General features: G+C 42.8%; 1 long non-coding RNA gene across 3 annotated transcripts in view; it reads right to left on the reverse strand.

The window, feature by feature from the left end:
- Nucleotides 1–1,083: 1,083 nt before the first annotated feature.
- LOC123629822 overlaps nucleotides 1,084–24,530 on the reverse strand; it is a 36,944-nt gene continuing 13,497 nt past the window's right edge. For 2 of the 3 annotated variants that reach the window (XR_006732301.1, XR_006732300.1), the window contains exons 4-6: nucleotides 3,930–4,058; nucleotides 3,098–3,245; nucleotides 1,084–1,235 (exon numbers count right to left, since the gene is read on the reverse strand). This is a non-coding gene — a long non-coding RNA (uncharacterized LOC123629822). The remainder of the gene's footprint in view (nucleotides 1,236–3,097; nucleotides 3,246–3,929; nucleotides 4,059–24,530) is intronic. The other variant, XR_006732302.1, reaches the window with a different exon arrangement.

Genomic DNA, 24,530 nt, shown 5'->3' on the forward strand with positions numbered 1-24,530 from the left:
TCGCTTATAAAAGGGCTCCGGCCCCGTGGGCTTCCCGCTGCTCGGCAGAAAGGCTGCAAGTGTGGGAGCTCAGAGGTCGTTCTGCGCTGCTGGCCCGAGGACACAGCAGGGTCGGAAGCCTCAGTGATGTTGTCTCTGAGAAATTCATGAGGTCAAGAATCAATGCTGAGCAACAGCCATGCCCAGAGGGCACTGAGCCCAGGTGACTGGCTGCTCAACACCTGCATAGTGTCCCCTTTGCTGTTACTCCCCGCGCCTGGCTGGGCCATCTGACAGAGGTGTAGGGAAAGGAGAGAGGTTGGATAAGATGATCCCCAACATGCTTCCAAGTAGAATTTCAATTTGTTAATGAATAGGAGGCCGATAAGAAAAGACTTATGAAGGGGAATCCACTAATAAGTAGACAATCTATTACAATTTTTTACATGACTTGAAAATAAAAGAAAAACCTAGAGCAATCACTGAACTCTTAAAATGTAACAATGCATTTGAGAACACTAGGAAAAGCATGCTCAGCTTGCAGGAAAATGTAGAAAGTGACGTTGGTACATTTTTAAAATTTCATTTTAAGCATTAAAGTGTTAACATAGTATCAATGAGAACTAAATAAAACAGAGAAAAAAAATCTTAAAAACAAATTATTTTCTGGCCAGGCGTGGTGGCTCATGCCTGTCATCCCAGCACTCTGGGAGGCCGAGGCGGGAGGATCGCTTGAGGTCAGGAGTTCGAGACCAACCTGAGCAAGAGCGAGACTCTGTCTCTACTAAAAATGGAAAGAAATTATATGGACAGCTAAAAATATATATATAGAGAAAAAAATTAGCCGGGCATGGTGGCACATGCCTATAGTCCCAGCTCCTAGGGAGGCTGAGGTAAGAGGATTGCTTGAGCCCAGGAGTTTGAGGTTGCTGTGAGCTAGGCTGATGCCACAGCACTCTAGCCAGGGTGACAGATTGAGACTCTGACTCAAAACACACACACACACACACACACACACATACACAAACACAAAAAAAACAAATTATTTTCTTCCACTTGAAAAACCTTCCGTGAAATAAATGAGTTCACACAAATTTTCTATAATACTCTTGCAGGAAGGAAAATGTTTATTGTTAGGAGGAGAAAATAGTTGAACAATAAGATTATCGATCCCAGTCTCGAGTCTACATCTACCTCAAGTTGTTGCACGTACCACATGGGTGATCCCACGATGACTGCCACCAACCAGACCACACCTGCAAAAATGTTAAAATCATCAGAATAGCCCACAGTTGAGCAAAATATATCCATGTATAATTCTCTAATCATCAAGACCCCCTATTCTCAGGGCAGCCAGTCACTGCCGCGGAGCAGTGCAATGGTCTCCTCCAAGGTTGTCGCTTCTACTCTTTCACTGCTCTGGAATAGTCTTCCCAGGACAGGATTTAAATGTTTAAAACTCCCTAATAGTGTTCTGTTGCCTGTAGGATGAACCCGCTGAGGTGCTCTGTGATCTCACTCACCTCTCTCCCGCTTCACACCCGTGCAAGGTCTTCACACCTGTGCAAGGTCTTCACACCTGTGCAAGGTCTTCACACCCGAGGCCTGTTCTGAGTTCCTGTGTCCCAGAATGCACCATGCTTTTCACGATTCATGCCTTTACCCTGGATGGGCCACCCTAACCACTGCCTGTCTGTGGACTCATTTTCCAGGATTTCACTCAAAAGCCGCTTTGAAGGCCACCAACATTTCCTACTAAACTGACACTAATTCCTTGCTGTCTCTAGTGCAGGGCCTGTGTTGTCCTCACTTCTTCTCAACTTCCTCTGAACTCCCTGAGGGCAAGGACAATGCCATTTTTATTGTTTTGTTTCCTGAAATAAGATTCCAGGGAAAAGTCCTGGCTGCCATAGGGGCAGATCCATGTTTGTTGAATGGATGGATAACTTTAAACAGGTCAGACACCACCCTCTATCATTCCTTCTTAAAATCCAAAGTACGTTTATTGTAAGCACAATAACAGAGGTATTATTTTCTTATTTAGAAAACAAACACCTATAACTTCAAAAACCAGGGTGCTCGTGGCAGTAAAAAAGAAAAACAAAAGAAAAAAACCCAGGGTGCTCCTTCCAAATTCCCTGTCCCCCACGAGTCTGTCGAGAGGAACTGCTTGGACGATGTGCCCTTAGCAAAGGAAAACCAGATTAACCGCAGAGGAGCATTTCAACCTACGAATCTTAGCAGACCAGAAAGAGGACAGAATCAAGAGCCTCAGCTTTGATTTGGGGGCAGATTCCCCAGCTTAAATTCTGCTGGATCTTTCTATAGTGGGTGGAACCATTGAGAATACTGGGTATTGCTTTGGGTTTCTGGGAGCTGAGACTCACTTAATCCATAAGTTGTGTTTATGGTAAAGAAGGTTTTAAATGACACAATTGTAATTATTGAATAGAGAAATTATTCTGTTTTATAGGTACTAGGTTATAGGACGCTGCTTCGAATTTACCATTTGTCATGAGGTATGTGTCCATCCTGACGTGCTCAGCCAGGTACAGTTACAGAACTGAGACCCAGGAATGTGTAAAGCAAACTCATGGAGTGGGTGGCATCTGTCTGGGTCTGGCATCTCCAGGGCTCAGTACCCATCGTTTCCACACACGCTGTGACCTCCTACTATTGTGTTCTCACCCCCAGGGCCACCTCTGAGCAGGGCCCCTGTTTTCCACTTTTCTAAAAACACATTTTCTGCCCTCTGCCAAAATCTACCCGCCTGTTACCTTAGCCTAAAGCCTTCCTCACTAGGATGGCAGTTTGCCAGTCTAACGAATGTTGACATGGATGCCACTAACAGGCTATTCTAGATCAGCTGGCAGCAGCGCTGAGAAGTTTCAGACTTAAACTGAAGAAGTGTATGCAAAGTGATGGATTTTTCAGTGTGCAGTGGGCCTGGCGGAGAGCGAGGGTAGAGGGAGCAGCAAACAGGGAGAGGACTGAAACCCTCAAATGACACCCCAGTGACCTCTAAGTCAAAGGAGAAGCTACTCATCTAGTTTATAAACATGGTTCTCTTTGTTCTGCAATGACATCAGCACCGCCACGGCGCACCCAGCGGCCTCACCCAGCGTCGTGAACGCCCTTCGGTGGGTGTATTGCCGCTTCGTCTTAAAAGGATGCACAAGTTTCCACAGCAATGCGGGTCATGGTGAGAATTTCTGCCACGATGGCCGTAGCCTGGACAAATGGCACCATCTTGCAAACGAAGGCACCTGCAGCCAGGAAACAGGAAAAGTCGTATATCAAAAAGAATAAATGTTTTATCTGTCTCTTTGTAATTATCATAGTTAATTCTGAGCCTCCATGCAAGAGTTTCATGACTGTAATTACATCATCGACACAAAATAATTGAAAAAGATTGTATTGGGTTATGTTTTCTTTCTCTAACTGAATTCTAAGTTCCCAAATGCTATGGAATTGTGTATAAGGCAATGAGAGGATAAATCAGTATCCAGCCATTGATAACGTGTAGGAAAAATCCAAGTGACCTTTACTTGGGGAAGACCAAAGTCAGGGTGAACTTGTCTCCCAGGCTCTACAGCAAAGAGTAATCTTTGATTCTTTCTTCCCTTTTGGTTCCTTGTCAAGTTGTGACAAACAGATAATTCTTATCAAAGACTCCCAGATTTCTTCTTTTTTCTTTTGTTCTCCTTTGATTCCCTGCCCAAGACTTTATAGAAGGATTATTAACTGAGTTTACTTTCTCCAGTACCATGGTCTCAAACTGGTGCCCACTGGGCAATATCTGGCCTGCAAACATGCTTGATTCCATTTACATAATGTTTTAAAATATGTTAATACATTGCTAATCTTTTAAAATGTTTACACTGTCTGTCTGGCCCCTTCACCGTGGGAATTTGTGAGCCCTGGTCTGGCACCTCTGCTCCTGAACTCACCTGCTCACGGCCACCAGATTCGTTATTCTCGACCGTCAGACTCAGGAACTCCGGGAATGTGGAGTTGGCAGAGGCTTTCCCAGAGGTCATGTGGTCCCGATCCTCTCTTAAACTTCGCTTCCAAATGCTCTGCGTAAATACAGGTCAAGCACCCCTCATGCACAAATTGAAATCTCACATGCTCCAAAATCCGAAACACTTCTGGCCCCAAACGTTTCAGACCAGGGACACTCAACCGCTGCCACGTTCGCACCTCGGGGCTTTGCGAGGCTTTTCCTTCTCCTTCCAACGCTCCTCCCTAAGAAAACTCCCTCGCATCTTCACTGAAGTCCTTGTTCACACGTCGCTGCGGTGGTTAATTCCAAGTGCTACGCTGACCGGCTCGAGGGAGACCTAGACAGCCGGGGTGCGTGTTGCTGGAAGAGACTAGTGTGTGAACCCCCGACTGAGTGGAGACCCCCCTTCCCCACTGCGGGTGGCAGCACCCCCCCACTGAGGGCTGGGACAGACCGGAAGGTAGAGGAAGGGCAAACCTGCTCTCTGCCTGCCCTTGGCCGTCAGTGCCCCCGGTGCCGTCACTGTCCCCCGGTGCCATCACTGTCCCCGGTGCCTGTCACTGTCCCCAGTGCCTGTCACTGTCCCCGGTGCCGTCACTGTCCCCCGTGCCGTCACTGTCCCCTGGTGCTGTCACTGCCCCCGGTGCCGTCACTGTCCCCCGGTGCTCGGCCTTCACACGCAGACTGAGACTCAGACCGCTGCCCCTTGGCTCCCAGGACTTCATGTCTGGGCTGGGTCTTCACCCCGGGCCTCCTGTGGCCTCCAGCTTGCAGACAGCAGGTCAGGGACTGTCTCAGCCTCCATAACCATGGGAGCCGATCCCTCCTAGTAAATCTGTTTTTACACATCTCTGTACATCCTGTTGGTTCTATTTCTCCAGAGAACCCTCACTAATATAGTCTCCTTCTCAGTGAGGCCAACTTACTCCAACACCGTATTTGCGATTGCATTCTACTTCATTCCCTTCCATCTCCTCTCATTCCTCATCTCTTGTTCGACTCTTAGACCATAATTTTTTCCCCTTTTAACACAGATACACACATCTTATACATAATGCATATATTTTACTGATTTATTTTATTATTTATTGAAAGTCTCCCTACCCCTACTAATTAATAACCCCAGAGCGAAGATTTTTGCCCACTTTTACCACTGATGTCCTCCCAGCATTCAGAATGGCACACAGTAAGAACTCAATAAATGTTCACTGAATTGAAGAGAACCAGTGATTAGCAGGCTCTTAATCCCCAAAGGCGTGCCGTTCAGTTTGGGAAAGGCTCTACTTGGAGACAGTGCTTTTCAACTTCACCCACTTCTAGTTTTGCTTTCAAAGTCTCAGAACCAACCAACTATCTTTTCCAAACAGCGGTTCCTCAAATATTTGAAAGAAGCTCTCGTGTCAGTGTCACTACTAAGCCTTTTCTTTTCTAACTGTCCCGGCTGCTCCTCACTCGATATGCTTTCCAGACCTTTCAGAAAGATCCACGGAGAAAGGCAGCCACGATGGCCTGGGGACCACGTGGGAGGGGAACCACACGGGCAGGACGTGGCCCAGTCAACACAGAAACGGGGGCCTGTACTGCCTCCCCAGGTCTGAGCACTCCCTTCTGTGACTGCGCCTGAAGGTGACATCAGTCTTTCATGCTAGAAATTTCCAACGGTTGGCTTTTGTTAGACCTGAAATCAACTTGAGATGACCTGCATCAATTTCATACAAGTTTTTGTTAGCCCGAGGTTCTCCTCCCTCCTATCCTATGACTAAGGGAAAAATATATTTAGGTATCACCCTTTCCAATCCTTTTGGGGAGCCGCAAATGGCAGCCCAAGAGTCGATCCCAACCACTCTCACTACTTGCTACAATTTCCCAAATCCCAGCCCTGTTCAAAGTTAAGGCCTTTTTATGTTTAGAAAGACAGTTTAGATGCCCAGCGCAGGAATTTACTTTCAATGCTAACACATTTCACTGTGTTTAATACTTACCATTCTGTGAATGAATTAGCTTAATTACTCAAATCCTGCTTTGGATGTGATACTTGAATAAATGAATATGTGAATAAATTATTAATCTGGGTATCTGTCTTAAATTGTTTTTCTTTTCTTGCAAATTTGACCCAAATTTTTTTCTATTCTTTCAACCAAATTGTTTATAAAAGTGTTAAACAGTTCAAGGTTACAGGAATACCAGAAGAAACTTTTCATGAAATGAACATGGATCCATATGGTATCAATATATTTTAGATATCACTATGCAAACAAAAAAGAACTTTTGTTGCCATGCTCCTATAGTGTTATCTCATTATAGTGTCATCCACCCTAAATATGTTCCCTTTGCCTCTCGTAACAGCATGGGACACCTGTCAATTGATTTTGATATCAGGATACATTCTGATCCTGACTTATCTGATCTGTTGTTAGCCACTTGGAGCCTCCATTTCATCATTTGTTAAAAGGGATTAATAATACCTTCTTGTCATGGGACCATGGTATTTCATAAAGTGACATAAATACCGAGTATTAATATGTGATGTACTCTTTCATAAATGGCAGCTCTTTTATCATTGGGAAGCCCAATTAAAATAATTGTGGCAAATTTGGTACCCTTGGGGATGCTATGTTCTTTGTGGCTAAACAGACTATTAAAGGACAACTAATTTGATAACCTTATTTTCCAAATAAAGATATTGTAGTTCAAAGAAGTCAAGTGATGTGCTCATGTCCACACAGCTGCTTACTGACAGGATGAGGCCGCGAAGGCGGAATCGGTCTTGTGAGTCCAGTTCTTTCCGTGACATCACCCTCTCTCATCTTAACATGCTGTGCACACCCTTGCCTGCATGCTCGTAAATCATCTGTTCAATAACCCACTTGAGAATTTTTTTTTTTTTTTGAGACAGAATCTCGCTCTGTTGCCCGGGCTAGAGTGCTGTGGCGTTAGCCCAGCTCACAGCAACCTCCAACTCCTGGGCTCAAGCGATCCTCCTGCCTCAGCCTCTCGAGTAGCTGGGACTACAGGCATGCACCACCATTTCCAGCTAATTTTTCTACATATATTTTAGTTGTCCATATAATTTGTTTCTATTTTTAGTAGAGAGGGGTCTCGCTCTTGCTTAGGCTGGTCTCGAACTCCTGACCTCGAGCGATCCTCCCACCTCGGCCTCCCAGAGTGCTGGGATTACAGGCGTGAGCCACCACGCCCAGCCTAAGTATTTTTTAAAAGTCCCATAATACTGTTGATTTTACATCAATTTCATCATGTGTAATTTCCTCAGGAACTTTGGAATTTCTGAAATGTCATAGAAAAGTGAAAATTATTATAATAACAAATGTAAGTGATGTTTTCTAACCACAAATTGAAAAATAAAATAGAACTGAAGAAGTTTCAGGTTAAGCCCACTGCTCTGAACTGGCCCAGAAAATTAAGGCTTTTTCACTAAATAAAAGTTCAACAACTTCCTGGCCAGGTGCAGTAGCTCATGCCTGTAATCCTACCACTTTGGGAGGCAGAGGCAGAAGAATCACTTGAAGCCAGGAGTTCAAGACCAGCCTGAGCAAAATAGCAACACCCCATCCCCACAAAAAATTAAAAAATTAGCCAGGCTTAGTGGTGCACACCTGTAGTCTCAGCTACTCAGAAGGCTGAGACAGTAGGATTGCTTGAGCCCAGGAGTTTGAGCAGTGAGCTATGATCACACCACTGCACTCTAGCCCAGGTAACAGAGTAAGATTCTGTCTCAAAAAAAAAAAAAAAAAGAAAGAAAGAAAGAAAAAGAATGAAAAAAAGAATTCAACAACTTCCTTTAACCCACTTCACAATTTTTCAGCTCTCAATCTCGAAAAACTCACCTAAACATTTCATTCTATGTACAGTGTGTGCTTTCTTTCCCTCCCTCCTTCCCTTTTTTCCAGTAAAATCCTTTTTTAAAAATTCATCTAAAGTTATATGCAAAACTCTTATTTATGGAAAAGAGAGGACAGAACTGCCCTGCTGCTGCTGGAGCATCAGCTACCCCAGCACTCACCCACACTGGTCATCACGGCTCCGGGTAAAATAGACTGAAAACCTCTGTATGAGCTCATTAAATATGAAATGTCCAATTCCGAATCAAAAGTTCAGTTAATTATATCTCAAGTATTTTTGAGAGACTTGCATTTTTCAAGTATTCTGACTCACTGCTATTTTTAAAATGCAATGTATATGTGGTAGGCACTGTGCCATATAAAAACTTTACATCCATTATTTCTTTTAATCTTCCTAACAGCCTGAGTCTTGGAGCTGTCAGCATTTACACTAATTCAGTGGTTCTCAACCTTAGCTGCAAATTATAATCTTTTCTAACTTGGGGAACTTCTGAAAACTGAATACCAGTTATCACAATCAGACCAATTAAATCAGAATCTCTAGGGGTGGAAACCAGGCACCTGTGTTTTTAAAACCTCCCCAGGAACTCTCAGAAGAGCTGCTGAGAAAGTTAATTTTCTATATTTTCTTACCTGAGTACTCTTCAAATGTAGTACTATAAATGCACTTGGATGTGTACTTCTCCTGATGATGCTACCATTACTTAGAATATTTCTGGAACTCCTTTTTTGAAATTGCTTTTAGTCAACTTGCCAGCCACCACTAGGAAATTCTTTCACTGTGCACAGCAGGATTTCAGGGAGACTCACAGAGGTCAGTGCACACCTGGGCAGACCGTCCCTTCCCTTGGCTGCGCCTGTACCCACGGCGGGAAGAAAGTGGGCAGAGCCCTGTGGGTTCCCAGCAAGGCCACTACTCCATGCCTCCCCCAACATTCCCCACTCACCTTATTCATGCTTAGAGTCACAAAGGAGGCTAGAATTAGAACTGGTTTTCTACCCTCTTTCCATCTCATTTCCCACCATTCCCCACATAGAAACTGTATACTCTAGAAATGCCTTGCACGGTATTCTTGGACTACAACCAGCCTTCTTTCGTTCCTCCAAACTTCAGGCTGATCCCGGTCTCTAGAACACACGCTGTGCTGGGAACAGGCTAAAGTTTTCTTTGTGACCCAGCTAGAATATCATCTCCTCGGGGAAGGCTTCCTGACTCTTCCGTGCTCCTCCAGCAGAATAGATCCTCTTTTACCAAATTCTACTTTTGCTCATTTGGGGTATCTCCTATTCTCTGAGGCCCAGAGGGCATAAATAACTTCATTTTTCTATTCCCAAGGTAGAATGCTTTGCCATATTGGGGATCCTCAATACCTTTGTAAAATAACAAATTCTGAACTGATTTTCGGCTCAGATCACATTCTCTTGAACTCCCTTTTGTCAATTTATGGAGAGTTTTATGATTATTATCCTATCCTACAGCGTACCAGTTAATTCTCTTTCCATATCCATCTCCAGCCTCACTGCAGGCTCCCTCCTCTCCCCTGAACTTCCGTTTTGGTGTAGTTTACTTGATATCTAAAAACATTATTTATTCTATAAATCTGGTCCCACATAAACATAGGCCACCTCCAATTAAACAGCCTTAATAGAATGAATACCTTACACTTTTGTGACATGACCAAGTTTTTTCAAAGCACTTTTACTAACAGGCTTTATTCTCACACTAACCCTACAAAATGCATGAACAGCATATTACTTTAATTAGGTATTTAGAAGCTGGAGTGACATATTCTCCATGAAGTAGAAAGCAAGGAAACGAGAAAACTTGAGAAAAACCTCGGCAGTGAACGACTAAGCCCTCAGCAGGGGAGATGCACCATGTGGCCTTCCCTGGGCATCATTCCCAGGACGGCTGGGGCTAAATCTCTGCCTCATTCCACTTTCAAATTTCTCTAATCCCTAATGTTTTACTGCAAAAGTGAGACCCAGACATGCTGAATTAACATGTAGTAGAGCCAAAACAGTCATTCAGGTCTTTGATTCCCAGTATAAGCTCCCACTTGGCTTAGTTATGTTCGCCTCTTCAAATGGAACTATACACACCCAGCAGTGCAAACATACTTCATAAATCTGCTTTCACAAACATTTAGAAATGAAAACATTTCTGTCTTTTCTTCAAAAACAATTCTGAATAACGATCAAAACCTTTCCCATTAATTTTACGGAGTTAGTTGCACAGGGCAATTTTACCCAGATGCAATTATTCTACCAGAGTACATAAGAAAGTCTCTAACCCATAAGTCAATTTACGGCTTTCCACATGATGCGTCATTTTCTAGTCAATGCTCTGTACCCGATGTTTAATGCTTTTTTGGAAATATTTACACTATGGATGAGATGGGACTCAAAGATTTCAGCATCCTGACCTACTAACATTAGACTCAGTGCAAGTTAATGAAAGAAAAGGAATGCTAGGGAAGTAACCTGAAGATCTCAAATTGGTGGTGGTAGGATGAAAGAAACACCCTCCATGAGTTTAAAAGGAACTGGAAATGGGGTGGAAATGGCAGGGCTTGGAGGCATAATGATCCATTTCTCTCACATTTCCAACCATTTTCCAGGAATTCTGATGTGACCACAAGAATGTACCCAACTGTGAAAATGGGGACACAACCAGGACCTTCTTCCCAAGGTGCACGTAAGCCTTAGTGGCGAGAATGCAATGCACCTCTGGCTGTGGGATCACAACAGGACACTCTCCAGCTGTGTCTCTTTGGGGGGACTGATCTTTCGGGAAATGTGGGGTCTACTTTTTTCCTCAGCCTCCACATACTGCTCCTAACTCAGTGGCTCCAAATGGCTCCTCTGTAATGTCTGCTCCCTTCTAGGGACGGAGAATATCACCTCTCCTTTATCAACCAAGAGGGCATATGTTTTCTGTGTTCCTTCTTCCTGAATGGCTTTGTTAATACAATGTTTAAAAAGAACTAGTCCAATTTTCTAGAGGCATAGAAAATCTATTTTTAAAATATGACATATGCTCTTTAAACATTAATTCTCTTAAAATTAGCATTTAAAATGGAAATTTCTATGCATGATTTTGTTAGGTAGTGACAGAAAAATAGAAAATTTTTCTTGTCTAATTGGACGCTGTTATTTTCTTAGGAATACAAATTACCATATAAATATATTATTTCATTTCTTATAAAGTAAGGTTTACTATTTTAATAAATGTTCACAACATTAGGAAAAAAAACAAGAACTAGTCCAAGATGTTTTCTTCGGAAAATGCATCACATTTGTTTCAGAAAGTTTTTAAGCCTACACATGAACAGATGCGCGTAGGTACAAGGACCTGCCTGGAAGCCAGGCAACTAACGGAAGTGACCTGGAGGTTGGGGAAACGAAGGGATGAGATTTTTAACTTTATTTTGATTATTGGAAATATTTCAGTCTTACTTTTATTAAGAAAGATGGGGAAAAAAGTAGAGGGGAGTTCGACTTCCCACCTCACCGACCCGGGGCCTTTCCAATCTATGACTTTAAGCGACAGGTAGGAAACACCTGCGGGAGCGGGTGGCGGGGGAGAGGTGGGGATCCCAGGAGGGATGGGTGGGGACCCCCTAGGGGCGAGGTGGGGACCCCGGGAGGGATGGGTGGGGACCCCGGAAGGGAGAGGCGGGGACCCCCGGGAGGCAGAGGCGGGGAAGGGGCGGCGCGGCCTCGCTCACCCCCGCCCGCCGTCGGAGAGGTCGTGCGGCGCCCCGGCGGGGACGCAGGAGCAGGTGGGGAGCAGGTCGCGCAGCGCCAGGGGGCAGATGAAGACGCCGGTGCCGGCGCCACGCAGACCTCCAGCGCGTGCCCGCAGCGCCGGGGCGGCTCCCGCGTCAGGCTGTGCGCGCGGCCGGCCCAGCGCCCCTCCCCGTCCCCGTCCCCGCCGCCCCCGCGCCGCCCCATCCCCGCCGCCCCCTCCGCGCCGCCCCCTCCGCGCCGCCCCCCGCGCCCAGCCCAGCCCGCCCCGCCCCCGCGGGCGCCTCTCGAGCGCGCAGGTCAGTTCGGGTTTTGGGGTTTCCACAGTTCCACGGTTTCGCCTCTTGGGAAATAACGTGGGCCGCAGCCACCACAGCAAACAGGATTTATTTTAAATTATTTTCTCCATTAAAAACTAATTATAGGCCGGGCGCGAGGCAGGTGGATCCTTTGAGCTCAGGAGTTCGAGACTAGCCGGGACAATAGAGCAAGGCCCCATCTGCACACGCACATAAAAATTATTTGGCGGTGGTGGCTCATGCCTGGAGTCCCGGCTACTTGGGAGGCTGAGGATCGCTCCAGCCTGGAAGTTCAAGGTGGCAGTGGTCTGTGTTCGTGCCACTGCACTCCCACCTGGGGGACAGAGACCCTGTCCAAAACAATAACAACAACAAAAAGAGCTATCTCTTGGGGTGGCATATTCTAGTCTTCCACGCGGTCTTCCAAAGTGACTGTACCATTATGCATTCTACCAGCAATGAATGAGAATTCCTGCCTTTCCTCCAGCAATGGTTTGTCCTTTTTTAAGAGTTTAGTAATTCTAGCAGGCGTGCTGTGATATCTCATTGCTGCTGTAATCTGCTATTCCCCAACGATATAGGATGCTGAGCATCTTTTTGTATGATTATTTGCCATCTATGTATCTTCTTTGGTGAGGTGTGTGTTGAGATCTGTACCCCTTTTTAATTGGGGTGTTTGTCTTCTTATTGTTGAGTTTCAAGACTTCTTTTTATATGTAGAATGTGAATTGTTCCTCCGGTGTGTATTTTGCACATATTTCTTATCATTCTTTGGCTTGTCTTTTTATTCTCTCAACTTGACCTTTCACAGAGTATAAATATTGAATGTTATAACAGCCATGGTATTATTTTTTCTGTTGTGGATCAGATTTTTTTCTTGTGTGTTAAAACTCATCACCAAACCCAAGGCCACATAAATTTTCTTCTTTGATTTTTCCCAGAATCTTTAAAGTTTTGCATTGTAGTTTAAGTCTGAGGATGATTTTGAATGAATTTTGATGTAAGTTGTAAAGTTTATATCTACACTGATTTCATTCCATATGTTTTCCCCTTAATTGTTCCCTCCACCCCCGTTTTTCTGAAAGACACAGGACAGTGAACCCATCTGAGTTTGAATTTCCAAATCCTGGTTCTGAATGTGCTGAACTTGGAATTTATCTGGTTGGTTTAAAACTCTTCAGGTTTTAAATAATTCAAAACTGTTATGAGAGCCATTTGTCCTTCAACCTTGGTATTTAAAAACAAAAAAAATGTATGTTTTACTTCCCTCTGTGCAAAAAATAAAATGCTCCAAACCTGGCAAATCCAAAAGAGAGTTGATCTTAGGTTAAGTGTATATTAGTGAAAGGTATTAATAGAAGTGTGTGTTCATAGCTGTGTACTTTTCAAGGTAAAAGAAGCATGCTCCTATTTAAACATAAATACTGAAATATAAACTTTCAGATTTTTCTCTAGGATTCTAGGCTCACAAATCCTTTTTCACTTTTTGTTTATGAACATTCTGACCAAATGCTGAATCAGGTATGTGGGAATCATTAGAGACCTACTGTTCATTTCAGTCTTTTTTAGATCTAGTGGCCAAGCCATATCCACCTTGTTTGGGATCTATAACAGCAATAGAAAAATGCATGAAAACTTCCATTGATTTAGTTCCAGAGTTTCCACTACACTTACTGGTTCCTATCCTACACAGACTCCTTTATTGACAGTCACCTGACATCCTATGAGATATTGCCACTTTCCTCTTCAAAGTTCTCTACATCCAGTGCTGCATCACTCTGAACCAGCCACCCTTTGTTCGCCACCTGAACCCAACAATTACTTGCCACCATTTTGGGAACTATTCACAGTAATGTAAACCTTACAGACAAAACAACCATGATTTTAATGAGGTTTTATGTGGTAAATACTTTCAAAAAAACAAAAAGTTATGAAGCTGAGTATGCTATCAGAAACTTAGGCCTTGAAATACAAGCTTCTCACAGAAATAAAATAATTCCAGGTGGTTACATTAACTGCCATCATCCTGATATATCAATTGCCAAAAGATAAAGAAAGACATATTTTTTTATTATGGTAGGTATGATTTTACGTTAGTTCACAGCTATGAAGTGCTCTAGAAACAAAAAGGTGTCCTATTATAAGATGGTGAATTAAAAGCCCTAATTTTTCTATAGGCCGTGCTCTCTGGACAAGCAGCTGATTAGCAACATCACAGAAATGGTAGAGATCATTGATTTACATCCAGAAACCTGACTTTCTTTGGCCTTGGCCAAAAGGAGGCACTAAGAAAGAGAGAGGCAACCTCTAATAATTGGAAACTCCCCTAGCACTGTTAGGATATGGTGTTGCTAGGGGTAGACCAGGTATTCATAGCAACCTGATAATATTTTTCTGCTGAATGTCAACTATTTCACTGAGCACCAGCTTCAGAAGAGGCCGCACAATGATTGTGGTGGATCAAGACCGAAAGAAGAACACTCTACAATCATGTCTGTATGAACTAAATAAAAAGCCCCCCAGCTGTGATGGGATGGACGCCCTCTTGGCCAAGGGGACTGCAGAGAAAACCTAAGGCTCAGATACTGGCTGTGAAAAGGTAGGTCAGACCTGCATCATGATGCACCTCTATCTTTTTGGAGACATTATACTATATAACAATGAGATGCCAAATCATTAACAGACCTAAGGCTATAGAAGGTAAAACTTAAAGCAAACCTATAGGCCTTCAATTTACATAAGAGATCGCTTGAGTTTCAGTAAACATCCAACGGCTTGTCTCCGATGAACAGATTTCTTAAGTTAAAAAATTCCAAGCCTTAAGACAGCTTTATGCATTAAGGAGTTACAAGTCAAAGAACCTTTAAATACACCTATAACATATAAGAACACTCTTTAAGATGTCCTGCCATTTCAGGCAAAATAAATACACGCCCTCCACTTATTGAGTTAGGGACTTATTTGAAATTCCTATCTGCATGAACGTATACAACCAAACTGTACCACAGTAGTCTGGGCACATATTCTCAGGACTTTCTAAGGCCATGTTGTCCAGGTGAGTCACACATCTTCAGATCAGAATAAACCCCTGTAATTATTTTAAACAGTTTGGGTTCTTTTGACAAGATGGTGCTCACACCTGGGGCTCAGAGAAGACTCAGGATTCCATGAAGGCCCAACATCAACTCCAGGTAACAGCATGACACCCTTGAGCCACTTGAGGATGAGCTTTCCCTCGGGCAGAACTGGTAAGTCCTCCTGAGTCCCCAGAGCTCACAGTCTTTATTGATGATCCTGGTTTATTCTCAGCTATCAATTCTTTTTGTAGGAAATTGTTTCGAGGATCCTAATTTTGACTCTGAGGTCCACTCTAAAGGGTCTTCTCCATTCATTGCCTCTTCCTCCCCAAATGTCTTTGAATTGGCTTTTCTGGGCATTTGTGAAATGAAAGATATAACTGAAATGTCCTGTTTGCAGATAAATGAGAGATTGAGTTCCCCAGCTCTGAAGAGAGAGGGCATTTATCTGTGTCAGCTGAGGGTATTCCTGGGTGACTAGGGGTGCAGATAGGAGTGCCTGGGGTGACTCTCTGTGGGGTGAGGTGGCCCTATAGGGAATCCCCAACAAAATTAATTAAAAGAAAGCTTGTACAGGAAACGCATACAGGAGCTGATCACTGGGTACTTTGAGCCCTCTCAGAGGTGTTAGACCCCTGGGGAGAGTACCTGAGACACAAGTGAGAGGTGAGAAATGACTGAGTGGTGATACCTTGTGGAGTCGTGCCCACAATCAGCACACTGTGATCCGCCACACTTACCCCTAGACTACAGTTTGATTTCTTCTTCTAAAGAAAAACAGGTAACCAATCCTGCAAACCTGAGGAAAGACAAGGAGAATGATGCCATTTGGGCACTATGGTTGGTTTAGGGCACCTCTACTCACAAGTATGCGTGTAAATGGAAAGATTGAAAGGCATGCCAGGTATGCTAGGACTGCAGGTGGTTATGGCCAATGCTTGAGCACACGTTTTAATTGAAGGGCAAATCGTATCCACGAAAATTCAGAGCTCAAGTGGTCAGCCTGCCACTATGTATTTAAAATGTCCAGTCTCTCAAGCTCTCTGTCTCTCTGTTTTCTATATGCCATCCCTCAACCTGGTAACTTTTCCTTCTGCTGTTGAGATAGACTCAAAGTTTATGCTCCTCATAATTCAAGGCTGCCTGGACATCTTACAAGCTAAAATACAAAGATTGAACACTCATTACTCAGCTATAAGAAATAACGGTGATATAGAATCTCTTTTGTTCTCCTGGAAAGAGTTGGAATCCATTCTACTAAGTAAAGTATCCCAAGAATGGAAAAATAAGCACCACATGTACTCACCAGCAAATTGGTTTCCCTGATCATCACCTAAGTGCACATTTGGAAATAACATCAATTGGGTGTTGGAAAGATGTGGGGGGTGGGGTGAGGAGATGGGTTTATACCTACATAATGAGTGCAATGCACACTGTCTGGGGAATGGACACACTTGAAGCTCTGACTCAGGGGGGTTGGGGGGCATGGGCAATATACATAATCTAAACTTTCATACCCCCATAATAAGCTCAAATTAAAAAAAAAGAAAAAAAAGAAAGAAAAAAAAAGGATAGAAGTGGTTTTTTAAAATCAGACTGCCACCAGGAACACTCATACACTGCTGGTGGGACTGCAGACTAGTACAACCTCTGTGGAAAGTAATATGGAGATACCTTAAAGCTACAAGTAGAACTACCATTGGATCCAGCAATCCCATTACTGGGCATCGACCCAAAAGAACAGAAGACATTCTATTAAAAAAGACATCTGCACTAGAATGTTTATAGCAGCACAATTCACAATTGCAAAGGTGTGGAAACAACCCAAGTGCCCATCAATACAGGAGTGGATTAATAAAATGTGGTATATGTACACCATGGAGTTCTACTCAGCCACAAAAACCAATGGTGAGGTGGCACCTCTGGCATTATCCCTGATAGAGCTGGAACCCATTCTACTAAGTGAAGTATCACAGAAATGGAAAAACAAGCACCACATGTGCTCACCATCAAATTGGCATTAATTGACTTAACTGACCAACACTTAAGAGCACATATAGTAGTAACATCCCTCAGGGGTCAGGCAGAGGGGAAGGGGGAGGAGGGGATGGGTATATTCACACCTTATGGGTGCTGTGCACACCGTCTGGGGGATGGACACGCTTGCAGCTCTGACTCTGGTGGGGCAAGGGCAATATACGTAACGTAAACATTTGTATCCCTGTAATATGCTGAAATAAAAAATTAAAAAAAAAAAGTTGAGCATGTGTTTGTCGTATGCCCTTAGGCATTCTACTACTGGGTATTTACTGAAGAGAAATGAAAGTATATTCCTACATAAAGACTCGTGCACTACTCTTCATAGCAATTTTATCCATAACTTCCCCAAACTTGAAACAACTCAAATGAATGCCCATGAACAGGTTACTTAGTCCGTTTGTTCTGCTATAACAGAATACCATAGACTGGTGATTTATAAAGAACAGAAATTAATTTCTCACAGTTGTGGGACTAGGAAGTCCAAGAACAAGGTATTAGCATCTCAGGTGGGCCTTCTTGCTGCATCTTCACATGGCAGAAGGTGGGAGGGCAAGCAAGCTGAACACTGCACACTGCATGATGCCTCTTTTAAAAAGGGCCTGATCCCGTTCACGACAGGGCAGCCCTCCTTGCCTAATCACCTCAAAAAGGCATCACCTCTAAATACTATCACAAAGGCAACATTTGAATTTTGGAGGGAACACATTGAAAACATAGCCACAGATGAGTATATCCATATAATGGAATACTACTCAGGAATAGAAGGAATGAACTCTTTTTAGATGTAACAATAAAAATGAGTCCCCAAATAATTATGTTGAATAAAAGAAGCCAGACAAAAAAGTGTAAGTACTGAATGGTTCCATTTTATATGAAATTCTAGAACATGCAAAATAATCTATAGATAAGCAGCTGGCCGGGTATGGGGGAGCCTGGGGAAGTGGGAAGGAAAGGAAAAGAAGAGTGTCCTCAGAAATTATAGATGTGTTTAGTACCTTGACAGCGGTAATGGTTTCATGGGTCTACATACACCAAAACTTACCACATTGTGCCCTCTAAATGTATGCTGTTTAGTCTATGCCAAGTCAACCTTAAAGTAATCTCCATAAAAACTTAGCACAGATGTTATTCAGGTAGTTTTGGCAATGTAATCATGGTACAACTTTCCTATTAATAAGTTACAAGACAAAAATCCTGAGGCACTGTACACCAAATGGAAAAGAGAGATTTTATATAGAATTTGCACAGTATATAATTTTATATAACTTCATTTTTTTAGTTTCTAATCTCATTTATGTATGTCTTTTTCATCCTTTTTCTTCTGTATGGTGGTATAAATAGAAATCATTGAAGATTCCAGTGCCTTCTATGCTACTTCTCTAACTCAACCCCCTACACATGGGGCCTACTGTCGATAGTCTTTGCCCATCTCAATGAAAGCATAAATTGCAGAGATAATATTGAGATTCACTTAGTTTATTAATATTTTTAATAGAAATTTAATTATCTCAGGTGCAAGCCAACAGGTAAGTGAACTGGATCACAGATTCAGTAAAAAGGAAAGCACTTTTTGAATGTTTATCCTGATATCTGTGTGCATTCATGCATGCAGGTGCTCAGAAATTATAAATGACTGTCTACTGTGTGTCAGACACAATCCAAGGTGCTAGAACATAAAAACGACTAAGGTACTGTTGGTGCCGGAATGCGGACTTGTCAAAAGGTGCCTGCAATGCATGATGATGAGAGCTGTCAAAGGAAGACAGGCCGGAAAACCAAGATGGTCCAGCAGAGCCAGTGACTCAGCCGGCACAGGGGAGGAGGATGGAGACCCTGCAGAAGGACTAGACCCTCCCTAGGGAGACCAGATATGGACACAAAGTCCCCTGGAGGAAGGGGCAATGAAAATCCTGGTGGAAGTAAGCCAGTGGTTGTAGTTTAGGGTCAGGGTAGAAGTAGTGGGTGAAGTGGAGCCTTTGAAGTAGTGAGTGTGTGTGTGTGGTGTGTGTGAGTATATGGGAGGTGTTCATGGTGTGTATGTAGGATGTATGTGAGTGTGGGGGGTTTGTGTTGTCTGCAGCGTGTGTGGGGGAGTGTGTGGTATACATGTTTGTGTGTATGTATGTGTGGTGTGAGGAAAAGGATGAATAGTGTTGCCCAGGAGAGTAAGCACATTTGGGAAGAGACCTTTAGAAAGGTCACTGGGGGGTGGGCAGGATGGGAGATGGGTGGGAGATGAGGTGGAGACGGAGACCACGAAGACAATAGCACATGGCAAAGACACCGAGGGGTGGTTGAAGAAGAGAGGACAGGAGCAAATCCAAGGGACGGACCTCAACCTAACCTTTCAGAATCACACAGCAATGGTCTCTCCAAGGACCCACCTTGAGGTTTCCACACACATTCACACCGAGATGGCATCCCCAGTGACAGATGTACGCTCAACATAGAGACTAGCACCCACTTAATGATCATAAATGCTGCACCATCTATGCTGCCAGCCAGAAACTGTGTGTCCTGGAAGACTTCAGACAGTCAGATCATAAACAGCATGTTTCAAGGGCACACTGTCCTGACAGAGACATCTGCATAATGACCTGGGGAGTCCTTTTCAGCTAATGGAAAAGTACATAACATTGACAGAAGTTAAAAATTAAAATTGTTGGCTGGGTGCGGTGGCTCACGCCTGCAATCCTAGCACTCTGGGGGGCCAAGGCGGGTGGATTGCTCGAGGTCAGGAGTTCGAGACCAGCCTGAGCAAGAGCGAGACCCCGTCTCTACTAAAAATAGAAATAAATTATCTGGCCAACTAAAAATATATATAGAAAAAATTAGCCGGGCATGGTGGCGTATGCCTGTAGTCCTAGCTACTTGGGAGGCTGAGGCAGGAGGATCGCTTAAGCCCAGGAGTCTGAGGTTGGTGTGAGCTAGGCTGACGCCATGGCACTCACTCTAGCCTGGGCAACAGAGTGAGGCTCTGTCTCAAAAAAAAAAAAAAAAAAAAATTAAATTGTTAACAGCAAGTTGATCCAAAAAGCTAAAATCTCAAGGACTTATTATTTACAGATATGATACTGCAGAAAGTCAAAACCTATCAATGTACTGTAAGAGTATTCTGTACCATGGGCTTCTATTTAATGATCTTACTTTGTAACACTGCTCTACTCTAATAGTACCTTATTAGTGAGACTATTTTGGATAATGAAAATACCCTGTACAAATACTTTTCCCTAAAACAGTGCTTATCTTGTGATTCTACCCAAGGTCATGAACCAGAGTCACATTTATTCTTTTATACCTGATGTCAACAAGAGCAAGAGTAATGGCTAAAATTCAATGAGCATTTACTATGTTCCAGATATTATTTACAAATGTTAAATAATTTAATCTTCATAACAGTTCTATGGGGTAGGTTACTATCATATCCTGTTTTTAGAGATGAGAAAACTGAGGCACAGAGAGGGAAAGTAAGTTACCCGCTACCACAGAGCTGGCCTGAAGCTGTGGAACCAGAATCCCAAGCCACTGTACTCCCCTGCCTGTCAGAAAGTAAGATTCAGTATGGTAGTGCATTTTTAAAAAATGCTGCTGGAATCATCTTTATTTATTAGGTCATTAAATATAAAATGTCTGTTATAGAATCAAAAGTGTCATTTATTTTATCTCAAACAAGAAGCAGTACAATTAATCAAAGTATCCAGCTAAACTATAGACCCAGTTTTGCTATGTTAATGGTAGCTTGTTTATGTCAGCAGCGAAGAGCCTAGAGAGAGAGAGAGTGGCTGTGAAATTGCAAAAGGAGGTTTCAGAGCTTGTTGAGTATTGAATATTTTTCCTTGCAAGAAGTGGTCCAAAGCCTGGAAGAAGTGGTAGCCAGTTGGTACAAGGTCTCGTGAATATGGTAGATGACAGAGAGTTTCCAAGTCCAGCCTCTGTAGTTTGAGCAGCTTTGTTTGTGTGACACGTGGTCAAGCGTTGTCTTGAAAGACAATTGGGCTGTCTCTATTGAACCAGTGTCAGCTTCTTTATTGCAAGCATCCTCATCATTTCATCCAATTGGCTGCAGTGGACTTCTGTTATAATCAATCCACCAGGTTTCATGAAGCTGTAGTGGATAATACTAGTGCTGGACCACCCAACAGATATCATTAGCTTTTTTTTTGATGAATATTCAGTTTTGGCTTGTGTTTTGGCACTTCATCTTTATCCAACCGTTGTGTTAAATGCTTGTGATTGTCATAAAGAATCCATTTTTCATCACACATAACAATACAGTGTAGAAATGGTTTATCTTTATGTCGTGACAGCAAAGAAAGGCAAGCTTCGAGATGATTTCTCTTCTGATGCTCGTTTAATTCATGCAGTACCTATCTATCCAGCTTCTTTACCTTGGTGATTTGTTTCCAATGCTCCAATATTGTTGGAATAGTAATGTCAAACCTTGCTGCCAATTCATGTTTCTCCATAGATTAATATTGCTATATTAGAGACAGAAATGATCTCAGGAGTTTTGCAGGGCTTTGCCCTGAAGGAATATGTGAACGTGTTAATTCACAAACCAAAAGCTGCCTTGTCTCAGGAGCGCATCTCAAAGGTCAGTGGCAGCTGCTTTCCAAGGTGACACTGCAGTCTCAAACCTGTGGTTCTCACCTGCTTTCTAGGACAAAGCAGGTTTGCAAGGAGCCATGGGATGACAGCTGATCAAAGAGTGCCTGCCGGACAGACAGACACCTGTGGCTAAAAGCAATTAGCCCAAGGGACAGTTCCTGCTCTACTCCTGACTACCTGTCTCAATCCACAATAACTAGATAAAAGAAATATAGAGCCACTATATCTCTGTTTCTCCTTTCTGTTAAAGTGATAGCTTTATCTTAGAACTTAGAAATTTGTCGTAGGAAGATTTTGTAACCCTTTGCTCACATACATAGAGTTACTTAAACGATCTCTAGAAGCTTTTTTTTTTTTTTTTTTTTTTAAGACAGAGTCTCACTCTGTTGCCCGGGCTAGAGTGAGTGCCGTGGCGTCAACCTAGCTCACAGCAACCTCAAACTCCTGGGCTCGAGCAATCCTCCTGCCTCAGCCTCCCGAGTAGCTGGGACTACAGGCATGTGCCACCATGCCCGGCTAATTTATATATATATATATATGTGTGTGTATATATATATATATATATATATATATACATATATATATACATACACACACACACACACGTGTATATATATATATACGTGTGTATTTTTAGCTGTCCGTATAATTTCTTTTTCTATTTTTAGTAGAGACGGGGTCTCGCTCTTGCTCAGGCTGGTCTTGAACTCCTGAGCTCAAACAATCCGCCCGCCTCGGCCTCCCAGAGTGCTGGGATTACAGGCGTGAGCCACCGCGCTGGCCAATCTCTAGAGGCTTTTTAGGAGACTTTGAACCTAAAATGAACTACCTGTTATTATGTAAATCTCTTACCCCTGGCAACCGATCACTGTACCTATAAATACTGATGTGAAACTTTACTGGTGGCCTCACAGTTCACAGGAACGCAGTGGGTTCTCCCAAGACTGCCCCTTTTTTCATAAATCTATTTTTTATAAAACTGTACTTTTGTCTCTGTGTATTCTTTTATTACCATATTCTATTATATTCTATTTTCTATTATTTCCTTATCTTTTGTGATGACCCCTGCCTGAGGGACCCGATTTTTTGCTGGGAGCGTAGCTAACTCCCTGCGAATTCACATGTAGGTTCACATGGATTTGCCTCCACTACAGCTTTCAGCTCATCATTAACCACTTTGGTCTCAGGTCACCCATGTGGCTCATTTTTGAGATTAAAATCACCAGAACAGAACTTCTGAAACCATCCACGTACCAAGTGTTCATCAGCCACATCCTTCCCAAACACTCTGGTGATACTTCAAGCTGTCTGCACTGCATTGGTTTGACAACAGAACTCATATTCAAAAATAACATAAATTTTTGACACAGCCATGGTTTCGTAAAAATTGATCTAAAAACAATTTGAAAGATAATCATAAGCCAAAATGTGTGTTTGAAAGGCTAAGGATGTACCTTTACAATAAGCATAAAACAAGAAGTTCAGAGTGAAATGTCCGAGATATCAATTGTCAGACTTAGTACTTAAGGAAATCAGACATTTCATACTTAATAAACTAATACATAGCTCCACTCTGCCCTATGTAGTTACGAAAATAAAACTAGAATGAATCGTCACTTGAAAACAGATATGTTCTCTAAGCAATAGCATGGACATGTGGCCCTGCCCTTGCGCTAGCTGGTCATAAAAATTCTCAAAGACCTTAGCAGGTTTTGCTGACAATAATGACCAGCCACAGACTTAGAATCCCCCCAGCACAGACCAGCAGGGTCAAGTCTGCAAGCACAACAGAAGCCCCCTTGGGCTCTGACAGTTACCAGAAACAAAGTCCACAACTCCCGGGCTCAGAGGCAGTTGTCACTCAGCGCATTTAGCCCCCTGGGCATCAGGTAGAGAACTGGATGCCATCTGAAGTGGAGGGTCACCTGTTCACCTGCACATCCTTGGCTCTGATGTGCATTTTCCCTTCCGTCCTTGGCGCCAGCCAGCCTATATTCCAATCACCTGGCTCGTATCAGGTTTCCCAACTTAGATTGAGAAATCTCATTTACTAAATGGAACATTTAGTATAAAAATAAAATGACTGTCTGTATACTGCACCAGTGTCAGTAGAAACTTAAAGGAAGTTAAAAATTTTATGAGTTTAGCTTTTGAAATTGTTAGGAGTAATGATGAAAGGCTAAGAAACTTTTTGAGAGGTATATACTTAAACTCTTTAGGTAGTGGCCCTTCTTAAACAAGAAAATTTGCTTGGTGCAAAGTCTTTGCTTTAGTACTATAGGAGACAAGTAATAATACCATCTTGAACATTCCATTCCATATACAAATCATTTTTTTAAAATTTTCTTGAGAGTAGAAGTGACTTTAGACTCAACGTGAAATCTATCTAAGAGACACTGAGTTGTTCACATATACCAAATGGACACAATATTTTGTATGTTGTAATCACTAAGCAAAAAGTTTACTCTTCAAAGAAACTGGAAGCAGGAAAATAGTTGCTATGTTTTTTGTTTTTCTTCTTTGAAATTAAGGGAAAGGTGGCCTTGTTCACAACCTACCTGCAGGAGGAAAATAAACTATCAAACAGAAAAAAGAGGAATAAAGTCACAACACATAATGGCCCCGTTGAAGAGAAAACTTACAGCACAGCGGACGCTTTGCTTTGTTTCATTAAATACCTGAAACTCAACTCACAGTCCTCAAGCCTAACTCGTTATCTCTAAGAGTTTCTTTCCCAGCCTTGAAGAGCCCTAAACAGACAACAGGGCTGCAGGCTCTTTGCCTCAGTTCCTGCCAGGACAGCTTTCAAGGACTCAGATAAAGCCAGCCTCACAGAGAAGCGGCAAAAAAAAAAAAAAAAAAAAAAAAAAAAAAATTGGAAAAAGCAAACACCTTGGCTCCACAGCTGCTT

This window comes from Lemur catta, unplaced genomic scaffold (genome assembly GCF_020740605.2).
Source record: "Lemur catta isolate mLemCat1 unplaced genomic scaffold, mLemCat1.pri scaffold_47_ctg1, whole genome shotgun sequence".
Lineage (NCBI taxonomy): Eukaryota > Metazoa > Chordata > Mammalia > Primates > Lemuridae > Lemur > Lemur catta.